At 40.3% G+C, this 21723-nt stretch overlaps 1 protein-coding gene across 5 annotated transcripts in view; it reads left to right on the top strand.

The window, feature by feature from the left end:
* Positions 1-21723, top strand: part of slc6a9 (solute carrier family 6 member 9) — a 211145-nt gene that overhangs the window by 55397 nt on the left and 134025 nt on the right. The gene's annotated exons all lie outside the window — the stretch shown is intronic.

Genomic DNA, 21723 nt, shown 5'->3' with positions numbered 1-21723 from the left:
AATTGTTTCTTGAGTGTGAAAGCTGAGAAATAGTTACAGAGAAAAGCTGAGACCGTCTTCCTTAAACATCAACACACACTGTGGGGGACAATATATTTTCTTCAAATAAATTGCTCTCTGGTGGGTATTGCATTGATTAAAAAAAACTTGCTTTTATGAAAACTGGGAATGAGTATGGTACAATCCAGCTCTAAGCCATCGATAGTTATACCAAGTCAAAGGAAGTAAAGAATAATGATTTGGAAGTAACTATTATTTACTTGAAAATATCATTAAAGGATTTGAGATTTGGGAGATATCCACTGCATAGTTTTAACTACTAGAGAGTTGGTACATAGTAAAAATAACTTCACCTTTATTACTCCAACTGCTCAATTTACAAATGGCTGTATCTACACTCTAAGCTTGTGAAAAATGCCACTGTATTAGAAGATGAAGGAGACCAATATCAATGAACTATAGCAACCTGGATGGTTCTGTAATCAGAAACTGATTTTCAGCTTGTTATTACTAATTTATTTTGAGCAGAGGGCAGAATTCATGCATGCAGCCCACCATGCTCCATGTGGTGCCATTGGTTCAAATATTTAACCAATAAAGTGCAGCAGTGCCTGTGCAAACTGTGAGGAGTTTACATAGGATTGATGTAATTTTTTATTCCCTACTTATTTCCATCACCTTTGAAACTGGCTATTGTAATTACAGGAGTTTGCTGTTTTATTCATTCATGGTGTTTGGTTTAGGAATAGCTTCATAAGGCTTGTAACAATCATATGACTTCATTAATATTCTAGCTGAAGATTAATCATAGCTCTTGAATTATCTGTAGAGAAAATCATTCTTTTGTGTAAGACAGTAAAGTCTATTATATAAAATTTTATGGAACTTACAGGAATGCAATTGGCCATTCAGTCCCAGTGATCCAACATAAGTCTCATGCACTTTCTTTTCTTCCAGCTCTAAGGACATATTCATCTATTCCTTCCTTATCTGTTTACTTACTTTGTCTCCTCATAAATGCATCTATGCTATTATTCTTAAGAAGAATATTCTTAAGAAAGGAGGGAGGGAGAAAACGGGGAACTATCGTCCAGTTAGCCTAACATCTGTGGTGGGGAAGATGCTAGAGTCCATTATTAAGGATGAAATAGCGGCATATTTGTATAGCAATGATAGGATTGGGTCGAGTCAACATGGATTTACCAAGGGCAAATCATGCTTGACTAATCTACTGGAGTTTTTTGAGGATGTAACCAGGAAAGTAGACGAGGGAGATTCAGTGGATGTTGTATACCTCGACTTTCAGAAGGCATTTGATAAAGTGCCTCACAGGAGATTGGTGGGTAAAATTAGGGCTCATGGAATTGGGGGGCGGGTATTAACATGGATAGAAAACTGGTTGGCGGATAGGAAACAAAGGGTAGGGGTGAATGGATGTTTCTCAGAATGGCAGGCTGTGACTAGTGGGGTGCCACAGGGCTCGGTGCTGGGACTGCAGCTGTTTACGATCTATGTTGATGATTTAGATGAAGGCATTGTGAATAACATTAGCAAGTTTGCTGATGATACAAAGTTGGGTGGCAATGCAACATGTGTAGAGGAAGTTAGGAGAATTCAAGTTGATTTCGATAGGTTGGGTAAGTGGGCAGATACTTGGCAGATGAAGTTTAATGTGGATAAGTGTGAGGTTATCCACTTTGGGAGCAGGAACAGGAAGGCGGATTATTATCTGAATGGTGTGGAGTTAGGTAAGGGGGAAATACAAAGGAATCTAGGAGTCCTTGCTCGTCAGTCACTGAAAGTGAATGAGCAAGTGCAGCAGGCAGTGATGAAGGCTAATGGAATGTTGGCCTGTATTACAAGGGGAATTGAGTACAAAAGCAAAGAGATTCTTTTGCATTTGTACAGGGCCCTGGTGAGACCACTCCTGGAGTATTGTGTACAGTTTTGGTCTCCAGGGTTAAGGAAGGATATCCTGGCTATAGAGGGTGTGCAGCGTAGGTTTACGAGGTTAATTCCGGGGATGTCGGGACTGTCTTATGCTGAGAGGTTGGAGAGACTGGGATTGTACACGCTGGAATTGAGAAGATTGAGAGGGGATCTGATTGAAGCATAGAGGATTATTAAGGGATTGGACAAGATAGAGACAGGAAATATGTTCCAGATGTTGGGGAAGTCCAGGACCAGGGGGCATGATTTAAGAATAAGGGCTAGGCCATTTAGGACAGAGGTGAGGAAAAACTTCTTCTCCCAGAGGGTTGTGAATTTGTGGAATGCACTGCCTCAGAGGGCAGTGGAGGCCAATTCTCTGGGCACTTTCAAGAAGGAGCTAGATAGGTTTCTTATAGATAGGGGAATCAAGGGGTATGGGGACAAGGCAGGAACAGGATATTGATTATTGAGGATCAGCCATGATCTCAAAATGGCGGTGCAGACTCGAAGGGCCGAATGGTCTACTTCTGCTCCTATTGTCTATTGTCTATTATTGTCTATTCTAACCATTCTTGAGTTAAAGAAGCTTTTGAATTGTTTATTGGATTTATTAATGACTCTCTTGTATTTATGACCTGTAACTTTGGAATCTCTGTGATGTATCTTACTTTCTATATTTAAATTATCAAAAGAACTCCTGCTCCAGTGAGTGAGCTTTAATGCAAGATAAATGTTATTGTTTTGTATCTCCTCTTGGAATGGAACGAAGTCACAAGCATTTTTCTAATAAACCAGTTATTTGACCTGATTTACTCAAATGAATAGAAGTGCCTAGATTTGAAAATTTTCATTCCTTTTTAACATTGACGCCATGTCCTCCCCCGTGTACTCTTTCTCTGCCCCTGCCGCTCACTCGTACACACATATGAGACACTTGGCTATGGTATAGAATGTGAGAGCAGGGAAGGCCTGCTAGAGCTAAGAACAAACTGCTGGCCAAGCAGCATCTGTGAACAGAGGGATAATCAATGTTTTGGGTCACGTCCCTGCATCAGTGTAGAGGAGAGATAACCAGTATGAAGAGGGGAGGGGCACGGCAGGTGATAAGTGAGAAGTGAGGGGAGGTGATGGGCAGAAGGAGCTAGGTGAGGGAGGGGAGAGTGGAGGTGGAGTCAGAGGCTGGAAAGTGATGTGGAAACAACAAAAGGCTGCAGATTCTGGAATCTGAGGTAAGGGAGGCTGGGGGAGGGGGTTTGTTTGGAAAGGAGGGTGGGTGTGGGGGTTGAGTGATTCTGGGTGGATCAGAAGGAGAGAAAAATGAACACAGATAATGAAATTGGAAAACTCAATGTTCATACCACTGGGTTGTAGACTACCCAGGTGGAATATGAGATACTGTTTGTCTAGACTGTGTTTGGCCCGTCCCTGGCAGTGGCGATGGCCAAGGACAGACAAGTTGGTGTGAGGATGAGATGGAGGGTTGAAATGGCATGCAACTGGGAGCTCAAGATAGCCGTTGCGAACAGAGCACGGGTGCTGAGCAAAGCAGTCACCGACTCTACACTTGGTCTTGCCTATGTACAGGAGGTCACTTCGTGGGGCATAGAATGCAATAGTTAAGGTTGGAGAAGGTGCACATGAATCTCTGCCTCACCTAGAAGAGCTGTTGAGGTCCCTGGATGGTGGTGAGGGAGGAGGTGTAAGGACAGGTGTCGCACCTCCTACAGTTGCAGGAGAAAGTGCCACAGGAGGGGAGTGGTGAGTAGGGAGTGACGAGCGAACTAGGGAGTCACAGAGAGAGTAGTCCTTGCATAAAGAGGTGGGGAGTGGAAGCTGACAGGTGGTGGGATTGCGTAGCAGCTGGCAGAAATCATGAAGAATGTTGTGCCGGATGCAGAGGCTGATAGGTTGAAAGGTAAGGACAAGGGAACGCTATCTCTGTTCTGTCAGGGGCAAGGTGGTATGAGAAAAGAAGTCTGGGGCATGGAGGAGATGCGTGTGAGGGCTCTATTAACCACAACGGAGGGGAAACCATGTTTTCTGAAGAAGGAGGATATTTCAGATGTCCTGGAACAGAAGGCCTCATCTCAAGAATAGATGTGGCAGAGACAGAAAAACTGAGAGAAAGGGACAGCATCCTTACTGGAGACAGAGTGGGAGGAGGTATAATCTGAGTAGCTGCGGGAATCGGTGGATTTACAGTAAATATCAGTGGATAGTTTGCCTCCTGAGATGAAGATGGAGAGAAACAGAGAGGGGAGAGAGGTGTCAGAAATCATCCAAACGAACTTGAGGGTGGTGTGGAAGTTAGTAGTGAAGTGGATAAAATTGATGAGTTCCACACGTAGCACAGAATGGTTCCAGAGTAGGTGGGAAAAAATGACTGTTCCAATGAAAAGGTAGGTGTAGCTGGGGTCCATGTGAGTGCCCATGGCTACACCTTTGATTTGTGGAATGTGAAGATGAAGTGTTGAGGCATGCTGGGACTGTGTTGCTAGTTACAACATACAGATCTGGTTACCACATTACAAGAAGGATGACACAGTGCTGGCTAATATGCAAATGATATTCATGAAGAAGTTATCAGTAATGAAAAATTTTGTTCCAGGATGAGCCAACATTTAATTGTGGTGCTTAAAATTATGAGGCTCTGATAGGAAGGATATATTTCCCTTAATAGTAGTTAATAGGAGAGGCTATTGATTTACAGTAATAGATAGAAGGAATAAAAGGGAGTTAAAAAACTCAGAGGTTAGTAGAGGTCTGAAAGGATGGGTTACACAGAAACCCATAACGCATTAACATGATGGACATGAACTACAAAGCTATGGACTTGGAGGTGGAAAATGGGATTAGTCTGAATTAGTTTTGCAGCCAGTATGGATATTATGGATCAAATTTGCTGTAAGTTCTTCTTACCACTACTTTGCTATAAGTTTGTAAAGCTGATATTGGTTTATACTTCTGAGGACCTGATATTACAGTAGATTCCTTACACTTGATCAAAGGTAGGATGGTTTCATTTTTCTCAAGATAAATTTGAAGGGAAGTGATAATTAGCATTTCAACGAGAAAGACAAAATATTGAAGGTTGCATCCAATAGTAACCCGCTTCCCTCTCCCTGTCACGATGACTAAGCTGTTATGCAATACCAACAGTATCAGTTTTCAAAAGTTTTAACAAATTTCGGCCTACATCCATTGTACTTCTGACAACAGAATCAAATTATCCTTTCTTTCTCAAAACTTTGGCATCACTGTAAGTTGCATGCAACTACACAAGGGTAATGCCAATGTTGTGCACAGTTGTCTACCAGCGGGATCACAGAAATAAGATGGAGTGGCACTATTCTCGATCAGCTTCCTTTCATACACTGCCCCCCGCTGAGCTGCCATTTTAACACAGCTAGTCTGGCAGAAGATAAAACACCTGCCAGATTTTGGGTGTGCTTCAAAACTAAGTGTATATAAGGATCTCTCAAGGTTTGAATGGGCTCCTGTGCCTGCCAGGGTAACCCTTCAGTAAATCAGCAAGGTTTAAACAAAATCAGTGAGGGTCAGAGGGACAGGAAGCTCAGCTATCCCAAGCTTTCCTAGTAAAACCTTGATGTTGGAATCCTCCATCCGATTTGGGGGCCAGTGTCCAGGCAGTAGACACAGGAAACGAAATCTTCGTTTCCATTCACTTATCACCTTCCTTTTACAACCAGAAATAGCTGAATAGCTGTTTGGTGGATGCAGATGAGGCCTGGCACCTGAAATCTGCTGGGCCACTCAGTAATATAGTCAACACCACACACACCTCACCGCTCTTCTCCATCCTAACCCCAACACAGGACTGGTGTCCACTACCCTCACATCACTGTCTCCCACTTAGAGTTAAAATTGGCCTGTCCCTGGAATATTTACTGCACCGCCAGTTTGAATATTTGCCTTCTTTTACATAAAGCAAATCTGACTATCTGTTTAACATGGAACCTGTTTCCTCCAGCAAAATAGAAAGCGTAACTAACATTGTGTCTTTTTAAATTCAAACAACAACCAGTAATGTCATTCCAGTTATCTCCTGGGATCTGGATTCCTAATGTCAGCTGAGTACAAACCTATGAAACCACCATGCTAGTGTTTGGGTACCATTGATGCCTGACTGGTAATGGGATATGATGAGCAGTATGGGAGGATCAGCAACGTAGATTAAGCCTTTTCCTAAAATATCTTTTTGTTATTTTAATTGATGCATGAGGTTTATGATAGAAGATATTACTAGACTTGGAATATAAAGTACAGTCCATTGACCAAAGCTTCCTTTAAAGTTTTGAGGTATTAATATTCTAATAACTTCCCTTTCTGAGTCTTAGCCATTTTCAAAATTTGCAAATAAATGCTGGAGGTAACAAATGCTTAATTTCCTTGGGACTGTGTCTATGAACAAATGATGGATTGTTCACATTCACCCAAGACACGTGAGGTGCCTGAGCTGTGTGATCAGGTGCATTGCCTCCAGCAGCATCTGCAACCCAGCTTGTACCCATATGTTCTATGAAATCTGGATGTCCTCTTGTTTTCTGCTTGATTTGCCCTTCATTTGTTCCCATTGCACTTTGTTTCTGCAGAGGATTTCAAAAGAGCATGAATTTATTTTTATTAAACAGCTGGATTGCATAACCAAAAGCTAATTTCCATCAAAACAAACAAAAGGTGTACAGTTTGAAGCCAAAAAAAATCCAAGAGTTTGGACATTGACATTCAAAATGAAAATCATGCAATCATTTTTAAAATTTAAATTCCTTTTGAAGGGAAGCTGTCTCATTAATGATATCCAATACATTTGTAGATTAATTTAAAACTACAAAATATTCTCAAAAGTGTTGCCACTAGTGCTGGAAACAGTAATGCAAATCCAAATTCAAAAACTCATTGAGACCAATTGTGGATGAAGATTTCAAAAAAAAAAATTGTTTTCTGGGTGCTTAAGAGTTAACACATTTGCAAGAACATATTTTTCTATCAATGTAGGAATATGGTTTACTTCAAATTAAGCTACTAATTGGAGACCCCCCATAGGGTGGCCTGACCGCTGGGCATGCACTGAGTTTTGCAAATTCAGCAGATTTATGTTTCTACCTGTTTAGCACAAAAAGCCTGAATTGGGTCTAAATGTCCATTGGAGAAAGTCATTCAACTTCTGTCTCCAGAATTCCCACCAGAAAGATTTCCATGTTCTGGGCTTGATGGAATGGAAAAGGATTAGTTTGGATTCCTCCAAAAGTCCTTGACCAGAAACACAAATTGTTTATTATTTTTTAATCCTTTCCATATCCATTGACCTGCAATTGACTGCATAAAACACACAATGCAAACTGCAACTAAAAACGTTTCTTCCTTTGACCCTCCTGCTGATCTTGAGAATGAGACCCTAGGGGGCAGTGTCTGCTCTGCCTCCCATCACCCCAGATAACTCTGATGCATTCTGTCAGTGGGAAAATGAAACATAACTGGTTCGGCTCTGCAGGTTCTGTTAGTAAGTTGGGGGAGGGAACTTTGGGACATTTATCGAGCATGAATGAGGGGGAACTAATTCTGCAACGGGGAAGGGCAAAAACATCCTGCTCTATTATAATAAAACAAGATGTTGGAAACACTCAGCAGGTCAGGCAGTATCTGTGGAAGGAGAAGCAGAGTTAATGTTTCAGGTCAAAGACCCTTTGCCAGAACTGGGAAAGAGAAAGGGTTGCAGAAAGGATGGGGAGGGATGGATAGGACAAAGGGAATATCTCTGAAGAGGTTGCAGTGAGGATAAGCTGCAGATGAAACCATTCAGTTTATAGCTTAATGAGGGAAGTTGGAGACAGGGAACAAAACAAAAGCTGTGAGATGCAGAGCTTTAAGAAATGCCCAGCAAGTCAGACCTTATAAATGCAGAGAGAAAAACTGAGCAAATATCATAGATGGATGACCTTTAACAGAACTGGCCAGTACAGATACAAGCAAAGAAAGCAGTTTATCTGCCATTGTGCAATTTAATGTTTAGTCCAGAAGATTCAGTTGAAGATGAGGTTCTGTTCCTCAAGCTTACAATGGGACTTGAATGTGAAAAATCAAGGCTGCAGGATAATGCATAAAACACTAAAAGCTAGCTCACCACTCAAAGCTGCAGCTTAGAACATCAAATGCCAGTCTTATACTTGTCACCTCCTTGTGCAATTATGATCCCAATATGCTCAACCATCCTGCAGAGCTGGCAACATGCCCACATGATTTGCCCCAATACCAACTGTGGTCCAAAGATGACTCTTCAGTCTTTGGTGCGCCGGACAGATTTTTGGGAATTGTCAGCTCCTGACTAATTGGCCGTAGGTTTTATGATGTAGTTAAGGCAATCAGACATTCAGTGTATAGAAATGTGGAACATGTAGATATTGCATAATGTTGCATGATCATGGAAACTGCTAAATCAGTTGACAGGTATTTTCGTGGCTCTTAATTTGCCTGGCTTTGCATCCAAAATGAATTTGATAATAAATGACAATAATACTTGCTTTACAATATTAAGATGACTCAAAACACTTTAAACACTGGGGAATGCTTTGTTAGATCAAGATTATCCAGAGCTAGGATTACATTTACTTTTTACAGATCTCCCACTGGGTGCTTCCTGAATATAGCCAGCTCCCACCTCAGTAACCAGACCTTTAGAAACATTCACAAATATGGCTACACCTTTATGAAGAGTCCCTGATTTGTTTCTGTATGAATTTTTAATTTCAAGTCTTTTAGGTACAGTAACCAGGGAGTAAACTTACTGGACAAACAGCACACAGCCAGAATTCTGGACCATAATTCAACGACATAAGTTTGAAGCCTGCCATGGCAGCTAGAGACTTTAAATTCAAGTGTTTGAGAAAGTATGAAATAGAAAAAGGTTGGTCTCAATAATGGTAGCCATGAAATTACTGGATCGTTGTAACATTCCATCTGGGTTATTAATGTCCATCATGTAAGAAAGTCTACCATTCTTCCCAAGTCTGGTCTAAATGTAGCTGCAGATCTACCCATGTGGCTGACTAATGTTCTGGAGCAATGAGCAATGGGCAATAAATGCTGGCATTGCCAGTGATGTAAACATGAAACGAAAAAGTGGGGTAGAGAAATCATGCACTTCCTCACTTACAAGATATCATTGTAAAACAGAATTGGTTGATGGTGTTTAAGGTGATGTCTATATAAAGCATGGAGACACAAGAGACTGCAGATGCTGGAATCTGGAGCAATACACAAGGTGCTGGAGGAACTCAGCAGGTCGGGCAGCATCTATGGAGGGAAATGGATAGTCGACATTTCAGGTCGAGACTGAACGATAGCGGGGAGATTCCATCATCTTCAGCCCTTTGTCATTTCCACATATCACCTCCCAGCTTCTACCACCATTTCCACTCTCCCCTCTCCATCTGCCTATCGCCCCTCCTCACTTGCTTCACCCCTTCCCCCCACCTTTTTATACAGGTTATCTACCCTCTATCTTTTGGTCCAGATGAAGGGTCTCGACCCGAAACATGAACCGTCCATTTTCCTCCATAGATGCTGCCTGTCCTGCTGAGTTCCTCCAGCACATGTGTTGCTGTAGATTGGGCATGGTGAGAGACATTTATTTAGATCAGATTTGAACTATTTCATCTGTAGCACAGTAAAAAAAAATATTAAAATGTATTAAGATTTAAATGGCAAAAAACAAATTATTAATGAATAATTTGTAAATTTGTCTGGCCACATTGAGCCACTTTTGAACTCTGGTACCTATAACAATAGAAATCCTTCAAAATATTTAAAAAATATTTAATTTCAATGGCAAGCTTCCAAATTTACCACAAAGGGATTTGTGAAGTGTGGGCTTGCAATATAGAGATTTGTGTTGTGCAAGCATTCTCTGAGCTGGGTTGCATTCAAACACATGCTTGTAAGTGAAGAGATGATGAGAAATCAGTGGTGAATCGGCTATCTCCAGATGATCTGACAAATTTATCTTGAACAGGAATAGGTGAAATAGTTTTGCAGCAGTCTGAGGGGAGTACTCATCACAAGGTTGTTCATTTTATGAAGAGAAAGGCTTTTGTGTTTCACTGTTGTAAAATTGTAAGTGCATGGGTTTAAAATCTTTCTAAAAGCAGCAATCAAATCTCCTCATGCTGGAACAGTGTGGAAAAATGATTCTTGCTGAACCTTAAATGGGAAGGCTGTGCATGTGCAGAGAGAGTTTTGCAAGGATTATTTGAGACCTGGCAGGATGAAACGGTGATAACAATGTTTTTGTTCCAGCTGTTTAAGTGAAAAGTAAAGATTAACTGAAGGAACGTATATCACAGCATGGGTACCCATGTTTTTATACCTACAGTATGTGAAGAAACTGTGTTACGATTCCAGAATTTGACCATGAACTAAAAAGCATTGCGAGAAGAGAAACTGAAAAAGCATAAATCTAAGTGTTTTTCAGAGAATGATCTTATAGAAATTCTTTTACTCATGAAATGAAGAAAAAACTGTTTGAGACTTCCAGAAGTATTGTTTATGTATCTGAAATCGGAGTCTATGCACTGACATTGGTAGAAATCATTGAAAAGATGTTTTTCATTCAGCAGAGAATTGATCAAAGCAAAAATTGAAACCCTTATACCAACTGTTCAGAAAAAAGGTGAAGATTTATTTAAGTGTGTCTGACCCTTGAAAAATAAGCCCAAATCATGCGTCTGTCCCTGGAGCACGTTTCAATGGTTCAAGATCCACCCAATGTCCTTTTCATCTGAACTATATTGTTTGAGCAACTTCCAGAGAAAGGTTGGCCCCCAAAAATGAAAAGAGCTCTAATAAATGGTAACAGTGCCCTGGTACAACACCATTCATTCCAGACGGGAATGTATCCTGCAATCACACCATTGTGATTCCATGACATCCTGGAAATTGTATAGGACAGTGATAATATCACCTGTCACCCCAACATATACCTCTTTTGGGGATTACAATCCAAGTATTAAACCTTAGACCTATCAGTGAGGCATCCACACTAATAGTAAATCTAGCAGGCCCATAACATTTAGTAATTCCCTTGATACCACTAGAGCAAATAACAAAGCAAATACAAGTAGGACTACTTTTAGGGAGAAAATGATGAGGGTTAGTAGGATTGTGTAAAGTGCTGAGTTTTGGTTGTCTTGAGTTTTATTAGTTTTGGGACCTCCTTAAAGAATATTGGTTTAAAAGAATGGATTTCAGTTTTCATCTGTTTTTCTTGGGAATGAGCAGTCACTCAAAGAAAATCTCACAATTAATCTTTCTATGACAGTTTTATGTATTTAGCAGAAAGGTAGCAAGGATTTATCAGTGATCTCATCCATTGTAGTTTCTGGGATCACAAAGAATAGACATGAAGAAATCTGAAGAGGCTGCAGCTAGCATGTCTTTAGAGGAAAATTTATGCAATGTCCATTTGGCATCTCCCACTTTATGCCTCAGGGGTCAACCTGTTTTACCAGCCTTTTTCATCTGGAAATTTACAAGACAAATTGGTGATTCATTAATACAGCAGAGACTGGCAATAGCGATCAAAAGATTAAAAGCAGTAGTAACTTAGAGGTAGGGAAAGGTAGAGCTGGTAAGCAAGCTTTTAGGTACTTGGAATGATTTGAGTAAATTGTTTTTGAGACACCACAGCACTTGTACATCCATGCCAGACTACTGTTGTAATTGTTATCAACATCAAGCCATGAAAAACCTGTTAGATGTTGTTTTGCTAAGATTTGTGAGACAGCCATTGGTGCTCAGTCATTTTCTTTTGTTCTTTTGTGAGATGTGAGCATCAATGGCAAGGCCCAGTACATATCCCTTAACCCTCAATGAGCAATTAGTGGTGAAGGCACTCCCACAATGTGACTAAGTATATGGAGTTCCAGGATTTTGGTCATGCCTCATTATGGTGACATATCTCCAAATGGCTTGGAGGGAAACTTCGGTGATGTCATCTATTTCCTCTGCTATCCTTTTCCTACAACATAGCAGGAGTCGTGATTTTGGGAGATGTTGATGAAATAATCTTGGTGAGTTGCTGCAGTACATCTTGTAGATGGTACACTCAGCTGTTTTCCGAACACACTGCTGTCCCTGTCAGCTGTTGGTGGTTAAGGTAGTGGATAGGGTGCCAATCAAACATAGTTGCCCTGGGTAATATAGAGTGTTGTTGGTAATGCACTTATCCTGACAAATATTCTCCATCATACTGCTGATTTGCACCTTAGAGATAGTGTAAATGCTTTAAGGTGCCAGCAGGTGAGTCAGTTTCCAGAGAATAATCATCCTCTGATCTGCTCTTTTGACCACAATGTATATCCACAAAAATCAAACCATTGTTTGGTATAGACAAGTAACTTTCTTTTGCCTCTTATATTTTCCACAATTCCTTTTCCCTTGATTTTCTTATGTACTATTGCCCATAAAAAAAGTCAAAAATGTTCAAAATCAAAACATAGGAAAGACATGCATTACTATTCAGTGAGGAAATTAATATGTTATTAATCTATCTTCATTTTCAGAAGATAACTAATCTGCTATTCATTTCTAGCATTTTCTGTCTGGTTAGTTATAATTGGTTTACAAAGAGGAAGGGAGAAGGTTTAAACTAATACTTTAAGAAGAAGGTAAGTGGCTGTGTCAAATCAGAAGTTTAACATCATAAAATCTCTTGGCTAAGATATTTCTGCCTCCAAAATTGAATTTTCTTGCAGGGTAAATTTTTGCTCTTGGAATCATGTTTGGTGAGGCTAGTTACTAACCCTCTTAATTTTTCAGTGACTAGAATGGATAGCCAATAAATTATTAACAAATCTGATCAACCTCCTGATGTAGAAAAAAATTGAAATATTTAACACCATTGCCACTCTGATTTGTTTTTTTCCTGGGATAGATCACTCAGAGACACCCATTTTGTGTGTTTTCACCAAATGAAAGGCTTCTAAGAAATGGTTGCCATCTTAAAACTTGTATCATTTTCATAATTTGCAAAGGGACCACATCCACAGACAAGTTACCTAAAATATGTAGTATTCACCCAAAGGACATCATTCTCCTTCAGCTGCTTACAGTAAAGCACAATGTTTCTGTATTTCTTGTGAAAACTGCTGTCCTGTCACAAGGATCGGTTGCTGATCGGTTGAGTAATACTTTGGAAGCTTTTCAAACAATTATTGCTTTTGACCTCCAGTAGAAGTAAAAGAAACAGTGTATCAAAATGTTGCTTGTATTTTCTTGCTATTAATTTTAAAGCTTGCTGATCATCCATTTTTGCCACCACTATGTTTTATACTCTTTTGCTCTGTAAGGGTTCCCAGGACTTGATAGAATTGTACATTTGTCAAGGATAATGCTACTAAATTGCTGGATTGGCATATTATACTTTCCAGCCTCTAATAGGCACCAAATTCTTTATGTCTTTAGTGTAGTATACATAACCATCAACAAACAATATCCAGCACCTTCAGAAGGCAGAGCTCTAATTAGAATGTCTGTCTGTGAAGATATTGGAAGATCATTGCAATTACTCCCCATTACCTCTCTCCCTTAGAAAATGAAGCCCCAACTATAATTCCAGATTGATCTGCAAGTTCGTAAGGAGATTTGAGACATTTGAATGTTGAGTAAGATGAGCAAATAATATGTTTTGTCAGTGGGAGACATCTTTCAGTTTCTCCACAGTAAACCTTCTTCTTGAATTTGCAAATGAAGCTTCGTGCCAGGAATAGAAAAAGCCTGTTTAAGGCCAGCCTGTGAATGAAAAGTGGAGTGTTTTTCTGTAGAACATTCTGATTGGCTGTACACAGTTCTCCTCCTAATGCTCCACATCAGGCAAATTTCAGAAAAAAATAAAGAGCAAAGTGATGTAATTTATTGTTGCATGTTGTCGATGATCAGTTCCTGTTTTTTTACAGGGAAACCAGTATAAGAACATTGAACTGTACAAATAGACTAAAGTATAGAGCAGCAAAAGTCAAAGAACACATTTTAGATAGAAGAAAAGCTTCTTTCAGCCAATTCTAGTAGTTGAAAATTCTAAGATATCCAGTGATAATTGATTTCAATCTGGCTTTGAATGAGTTGGTGGCTTTTGCAACTCTTAAATAAGGACACCAGCCTGGATTTTAAAACATAGTACATATACAGGAAGATATCACAAATTCCTGTACACAAATCAGGAATTAAATAATACCTGCTGAGCAGCAAGGATATCAGAAATAAAAATGGTTCCAGCCTGCATTTTATTTTCTTAGCTTCCAAAATTAAAAGCTAATTCAAAAGAAATTCCTCGGCCTCTTGGACGGATTTAAACCATTTGCGAGATTTATCAGGTAATGAAATTCTCAACCTTGCTGGGAATAATAATGCAGGATGATAATTGCTTTGATAGAGACGAGCCATAATTGGTTTGTAGGTCAACCTTTCTTTCATAACTTCCAGGGTGTAATCTTCAACTATTTGAAACTTCCATTGTTTAAATTGAATCATTCCATGTCTACGAGTGGTACGAATCAGGAGTTCCTTGATGCTGACATAATGGAATCTCAGTATTACTGGCCGAGGTTTTTGATCCGGAGCAGGTTTAGATCTAATGCTGTGAGCCCTATCCGGAATGGGCTGAACAGGGAATATTTCGGAACCAAACACATCGACCAAAAGATTAGAAAAGAATTCCGTAGGGTTACCAGTCTTGGCGTTCTCTGGAAAATTGACGATTCTTAAACTTTTCATCCTGCTGCGTCCTTCCAGGTCGATGATCCTCGGTTGTTGCTTTTCCAGGTTTTGCTTGGTCATAATTAAGGCTTTTTCAAGTGAAAGGAGTTTGGCATCTCTCTCTTTACCAGCTCAGTCAAGTTCAGCAATTAGTTGCATTTGTTTGGCATTTTCCTGAATAAGAGTATTTTGCTTGTCTTCAAAGTCTTTTAAAATACACTTCAATTCGGCAAAGCTCCGATCGAACTTTCTATCCAGATTAGAAATAGCTTCCAAAGTAGGTTGGTCTCCAATACCTTTACCATTAGCAGAGGCTTTAGATCTGGTGGTCATTTTAACAGTTAAAGATCAAGATTAAACTTGTGCCAGTATTGTAAAAGACTTATTAAATGGTAGATTGAAAACTGCCTGGACCAAAGCCAAGTTATGACTTAGTCCATTGAGTGCCACCAACAGACTCCCCTGCATTTTATTTCCTTGCACCATGTGTGCACCTCAGAACTAAAACCTGCCATGTTAATCCCTTCTAAATCAGTTTTGAAGATAACCACAGAGTACAATGGTTAATTTCTGAAAGCGCACAATTCTATCCAACAAGTGTCACACAGATCACTCAATCTTTTTTTTTATTTTCCATTGTTTGTAAGACAAGTGTTTGCTCATTTCCTGACTCGTGATTTTGCAGTAAAGGGCAGTCACACAGCCACTTCCATGTTGTATTTCCCCATTAACTTTTGTAGCATTTGCCAAAGTTGATTAAGAGTACTCCTTAAACATCTGTAATACTCTTGGTTACAAGCAGAATCTGAGTGATATACTGTAGGTTAATGTTAGTTATTTGTGTAATTTTAGTAAGTTTCTTGGGAAAACGGAAACCTTTTCTCTCTACAAAACTGTAATTTCTTTTTCATCTGCTCTTTGGCTGCCTCCTGCTAAAACAATGCCACCAGTAAAATTACTCAACTAACAGGAAGCCAGCTTTGCAAAGGTGTAAGCCATGGACCAAGGGCTTAGCACTGCCACAAGCTGTAAGACAAGCTGCAAAGCTGATAAAAGAAGGAGGAAAAAAAGGACAAAAAAGAGGAAAGGAGCAAGCCATTCCTTCAGCTCCTTTCCAGTCACGTTGTCCATGGACAATCCAGTAGACACACTTCAACTTCCCTTTTTGAACTTGTCCTCCAGACATAAGCAACTCCAAACCAAATTTATAGATCAAAGTGTATCAAACAAAATAGAAACCTGAAGGGTCCTGACTGGAAACCTGAGTCCTGAAGAAGGGTCCTGACTCAAAACGTTGACTGCCTGCTTTTCTCTACAGATGCTGCCTGGCCGGCTGAGTTCCTCCAGCATAATTGTGTTTTTCATCTAGATTCCAGCATCTGCAGTCCTTTCTTTCTCTAAATAGAAACTAGTTAAGTCATACACTCTGTTATTTCCTTCTTCTATAAGGCTTAGCCTGATCTCTTGCCACCCAGTGACTAAAGTGTGGCTGGTGGAAGGTTCTGACATTCAATGGTGGAGACTGCTGTTGACCTTAAAGGATACCCTCCAGCCATTCTGGACTTCCAACTGTAGCTTCTCACTATGAGTGACAGCAGACAAGGCTTACTGGCTGATAGGCACAACAGAATTAAAGAGAATTCCAAAACCCTTTATAGATTTATTAAAAGCAAGAGGTTAGCTAGGGAAAGAGTAGGTATCCTCGGGGACTAAAAGGGAAGCCATTGTGTGGAGCCAGGGGTTATGTGTGGTGTCTTGAGTAAACTCGTCATGTCACTATTCATCAGGGAGAGGGATGGTGAGGATGGAGAGTTAAGGGAAGTGTACACTGATAGTCTGGAGCACGTGTGTATCAAGAAAGTGGAAGTGTTAGAGAGATTGACACACATTTAGGTGGACAAATCCTCAAGGCCTGATGAAATCAATCCTGGGTGTAATAGGAAGTAAGGGAGGAACTTGCTGGGGCTCCAACAGAGATTTTTGCATCATCTTTAGCCAAGGGTGAGGTAGCAGAAGACCAGAGGATAGCTAATGTTGTTCCTATATTCAAGAAGGGTGCAGAGATAAGCCAGGAACCTACAATCTGGTGAGTTGTATGTCAGTCGCAAGGAAGCTATTGAATAATACTCCTATGGATAGGATTTATGATTACTTGGAAAGGCAGGGACTGATTAGGGGGAGTCAGCCTGGTTTTGCACATGGGAAATCCTGCCTCACAAATCTGATTGAGTTTCTTGAGGAGGTTATGAAGAAAATTAAAGAAGGCAACATGGGAGACATGATATGTATAGACTTTGGCAAGGCTTTTGTCAAAGTCCCACATGGGAGGCTGGTCCAGAAAATTAGGACACCTGGGGTCCAAGCTGTTTTGGCAAACTGTATCCAAAACTGGCTTGATGATAGGAGGCAGAGGGTAGTTGTGGAAGGTGGCTTTTCTGACAGGATGCCTGTAATCAGTGGTGTAACACAGGGATTGGTGCTGGAACCTTTGTGGCGTGTCCTATATATAAATGACTTGGTTGAGAATGTCTGTGGTCTGATGAGTAAGTTTGCTGAAGATGCAAAGATTGGTAGGGTTGTAGATAGTGAAGGTGGTTGGCTAAGGGTACGGGGGGCAGAGAAAAATTGGAAAGTTGAGCAGAGTGTGGCAGATGGAATTTAATACTGGCCAGACATATACAGTAAACAGCAGCGACCTTAGAAATGTTGATGTACAGAGGGACCTTGGGATGTATGTTCATAGCTTCCTGGAAATTATGACACAGGTGGATAGGACAATGAAGAAAGTGTTTAGCTTGCTTGCCTTCATAGACAGGAGTATTGAGTATAAGAGTTGGGACGTTATGTTGCAGCTGTGTAAGACATTGGTTAGGCTACACTTGGAATACTCTGGTAACTTCCGGTAACCCCACCCCTTCTTTTTCTTTCCCCCTCCACTCCTTTGTCTTCCCTTATTCCTGTGGCTCCCTTCCCCCATCTTGATGACCTGCTCATCTCCTCTCCTCACCTCCTCCATCCTTTATTCCATGATCCACTGCCTTCTCCTACCGGATTCCTTCTTCTTCAGCCTTTGCCTTTTCTACCTATCACCTCTCAGCTGATTACATCTTCTCCCTCACCCTCACCCACCTACCATCCCCCTCTCACCTGGACTCGCCTATCACCTGAACTCACCTATCCCCTGTCTACATGTGCTCCTCCCCCTCCCCCCACCTTCTTATTCTGGCCTCTGCCCTCTTCCTTTCCAGTCCTGATGAAGGGTCTTGGCCCAAGACGTCGACTGCTTTTTTCCCTCCGTGGATGCTGCCTGACCTGCTGAGTTTCTCCAGCACTTTTTGTGTAAAACTAGAGGACATCAGTTTAAGGTGAGAGGGGAATATTTAAAGGAGACCTAAAGTGCAGGCTTTTCACACAGAGGGTGGTGGGTATATGGAACAAGCTACAAGAGGAAGTCATAGAGGCAGTTAGAATCACAGTGCTTATGAGGTATTTGGACAGGTAGATGAATAGGAAAGGAAAAGAGGGATATAAAAATGCAGGAAAATGGAATTAGCTCAGATAGATATAACAGTCAGCATGGAAAAGTTGGGCTGAAAGACCTGTTTCTGTGCTGTTCAACTCTATGGCTCTATAACAAGCGCACTAAGGGAGTGGGAAGAGAAGTGCCGCATTTCTGAGAGAGGAGATTCTGCAAGGTGAGTTCCTCAGGTTGGAATCTGCACCATTTGGTATATTCTTTCTCTTGATCTGCAAGATTACCACTACAGCTGTATTCAGTGCTTGGACCAAGTGGTGTCAGACCTGTTCTTATTCTGTAGGAGAAGCTGATTCTGAGAGACTAGTTGAATCATTGCAAAGACACAAGTTGTGTTCCTTATAGCAGCAATGTTTTTTAGTTGCATCTTGACTGTTGTATATCAAACTGTGCAATCATGGAAAACCAATCTTGTTACTTGAAAAACTGGATATGGAAACATTTTAGTCAGTGAAAGTACTGCATTATTTCCTGTGCACTACAAGGTCAAGTTGCCTGCCAGCAATTAATTGGTTTACATTGCATGCCTTGTGCAAGTGCGGGTGAAATCAGTCCATCTGAATTACCTTTTGTAACATGTTATATCTATAAACTGAGGGTAGATTTTACCAACAATTCACCAACATTAGGCCTCTGCTTTGCTCTTTTTGGGCCAAGAGAGACTCCAAAAAGAAGAGTTTCATCCTCCAGGACAATAAGAATTGTGGCTGCTTAAGCAGGTAACAAGTCTCCAGTAGCAGATCTTCCTATCACAAGTTGCTTTACACACATTGTCGCTGATCTCTGTTGAATTGATGGGTGATATAACTTCATAAATAGTTCAGGTAGTCATAGTCCCTTACAATGGTCCCATCAAAAAAAAACTTAAATGAGTTAGATGGTGGCAGGAAGAACAGCAGTTGGAACATAACCACAAGCAAAGATCGCCAGCTGATTTATAAGGCCAGTGTATCATCTGATCAGGCATGACTCTTGTCAATGTTCCAATGGCAGGATCTGAAATGCATTTGCAGATTTCCAAGACAGCCCCTGATGGTGCAGATTTGCAGCACAAAACCTCTCTCTACTTTGCAGTAAGTTGGCAGCCTAACATGAACCATAGTGTGCAAATTGGAAGCAGTTTGACAGGTGTTGTTTTGCTGATGCTGGTTTTAGATGCATCCACCACATCCACATTCCCTCACCATACCCTCACCATTCCCTCACCAATCTATACATTCCCTCACTAAAACCATCCCCACCAATTTAACTTCCTCAGAAACTCAAACTTTGTCTCCCAGAGTAACCAAACAAAGTTTCATCATATCAATTGCGTGATATATATTACAGATGTCATTCTTGGGTACTTGGGAATACAGGGCCACAATCTTTCATAAAGCATTTCATCTTGTTTCTTGTTTTTTTCAAATTAATTCACATCAAAATATTTGTCTGAACATCCTGATGAAAAGTTTGCCTGAAAGTTTGTATCTGTTCCTCTCTCTCCACAGATGTTATTTGATTTCTGAGTATTTTCAGAATTTTCTGCAGTTTTTTGCTTTTCTAAGGTATCTGTTAATTAACAAATCATTAATGAGATTTAAGACAGCCTGTTCCTCATATATTAATCTGTAATCTTATTTAATTACATGTAAAGATAAATTTTAGCAGGCCTGATTTGTATATTATTTCATATGCCTTATTTGCCATCAGCATGAATCTTTCTTTATAAATAGACATGTTTGAGATTTATGCTCCTGCTAGATCTTCAAGATATAATTCAGTACAAAATGGACACATATCGCAACTTCAGTCACAGAAGTTTATGAGCTAAATCATGTGCAGATTTTTTCCTTTTTTTTCTTTTTCTTCAAGCTTTCTGTTTCAAAAAGAACATTTTGCAGGGAGATTTGTTCTCATAATTGGGTTCTCTAAAAACATAAGAGTTTTGGGCAAGAGTTGCAATTGATTGATCTGGCCCCCCCACCCACCCATACACAGTATTATGTTGGTACACCTCTTAATCCCATCTGTTGAAAAAAGTGCATCTAGTTCCTTCATGAAGCTATTACAGGGGTTTGTTCTACCAGCTGTGCTGGCAATCTGTTTCACATGTTTCATTACAGTCTCCCTTTTACCTTTTTTGCACAATCTTTCCTGAAATACCTTCTCAGATTGTTTCTAAATACCTTTATTGTTGGGATTGGTGCTGGGGATGTGAGTAGTACTGGGAGGGCTTCTGCTTCACTGATATGAGGACAACCTAAATATTCTGCATGTTTGCTTAATTAGCTGCCAGAATTATAGAATATATAGCCAGTAATATTTCTTAGATTAAGGAAGCAGGAGAAAGTCCACAATAATTACAAGTTTATGGAAAGTTAGTTTTGATGGACAAACTAGCTTTCCTTTTGCTGTTTCATGTAATCATTTTATGTGTAAGTTCTGTATTCTGGGCCATTTATATACATTCAACCTTTCTGCTTTTTTCTTTCCATCTCTCTAATGTTTCTGGAGGCTCTATCTCCTTTCCCCTCTCTGCTTTCTCAGGAGTCCGTCCCTTTTAAGGAAGCTGCTCTGCTTTGTCTCCATGATGTCCTGTGTTATCCTCCAAGTGTTGTCTCTGTGTGCTCACTGCAAACAATCAGCATCCTACCTATCCCTGGAGTTCCCAGCATTGTTTTCATAGTGGCTATGGAAACTGGGTGGGATGATCTGCCAGCTACACTTATCTTTGTCAGTATATTGATTGAAAGCAGGCTGGCACCTTAGACATTGCCACTTGATCTTGTATATGGTTTTCCTGAACCATTGCGACAGAAATTAGAAGTTGCTACTCCAAGCAGAACTCAGGGAATTGAATGTCTTTATATGGAAACAGAGTAATAAGAAGCTGCTGAGACACAGCATTAAGTGCCCCCTTCAGACATTTGGGGACATCGAAGTCAGTCAAAGACCTCTATAAGCATACACCTTGGAGGTAACTCTGACTGTACAATGACATTTAATGGATGGTTGTGAACCAGCCTATTTTACATTTACCCCCACTTTTATTTCAGTCAAGCTCAAATGATAGACTTAGTTAGAGGAATTATAAATCCTGCTGCTTGGTGCCTAGTTAATGTGCATGCAGCGTGGAGGGTTTTGACTGTGTGATGGTGCAGGAGAGTAAAATAGGAAATAGAGAATGGGCAAAAAAAATCATAGAAATTTACTATGTTGTACATTTCTATGATCTTATGTTGCCAATTCACTATCTCTAGTTTCACTTTAGTCACAATTCCTCATCAAATGTATTTTCCCTAAGCACAAGTTGTCTAATCCTTCAATATGTTATATAGCATGGTGAAAATATCTTACCCTGAGAAGCAACAAGGTTTGTGCATTCTTCGAATTCAAGCATTCTCATGATTCTGTCAAAGGGGCTTGAATTGATTGGTATAAGAGGGTTACACAACATCTTTTGTAAAGACCTGCTGCCAGGGACAGTAAGGACGTTTTCATCAGGT

This window comes from Pristis pectinata, chromosome 3 (genome assembly GCF_009764475.1).
Source record: "Pristis pectinata isolate sPriPec2 chromosome 3, sPriPec2.1.pri, whole genome shotgun sequence".
Classification (NCBI taxonomy): domain Eukaryota; kingdom Metazoa; phylum Chordata; class Chondrichthyes; order Rhinopristiformes; family Pristidae; genus Pristis; species Pristis pectinata.
This window is presented reverse-complemented; position numbering and strand designations above follow the sequence as displayed.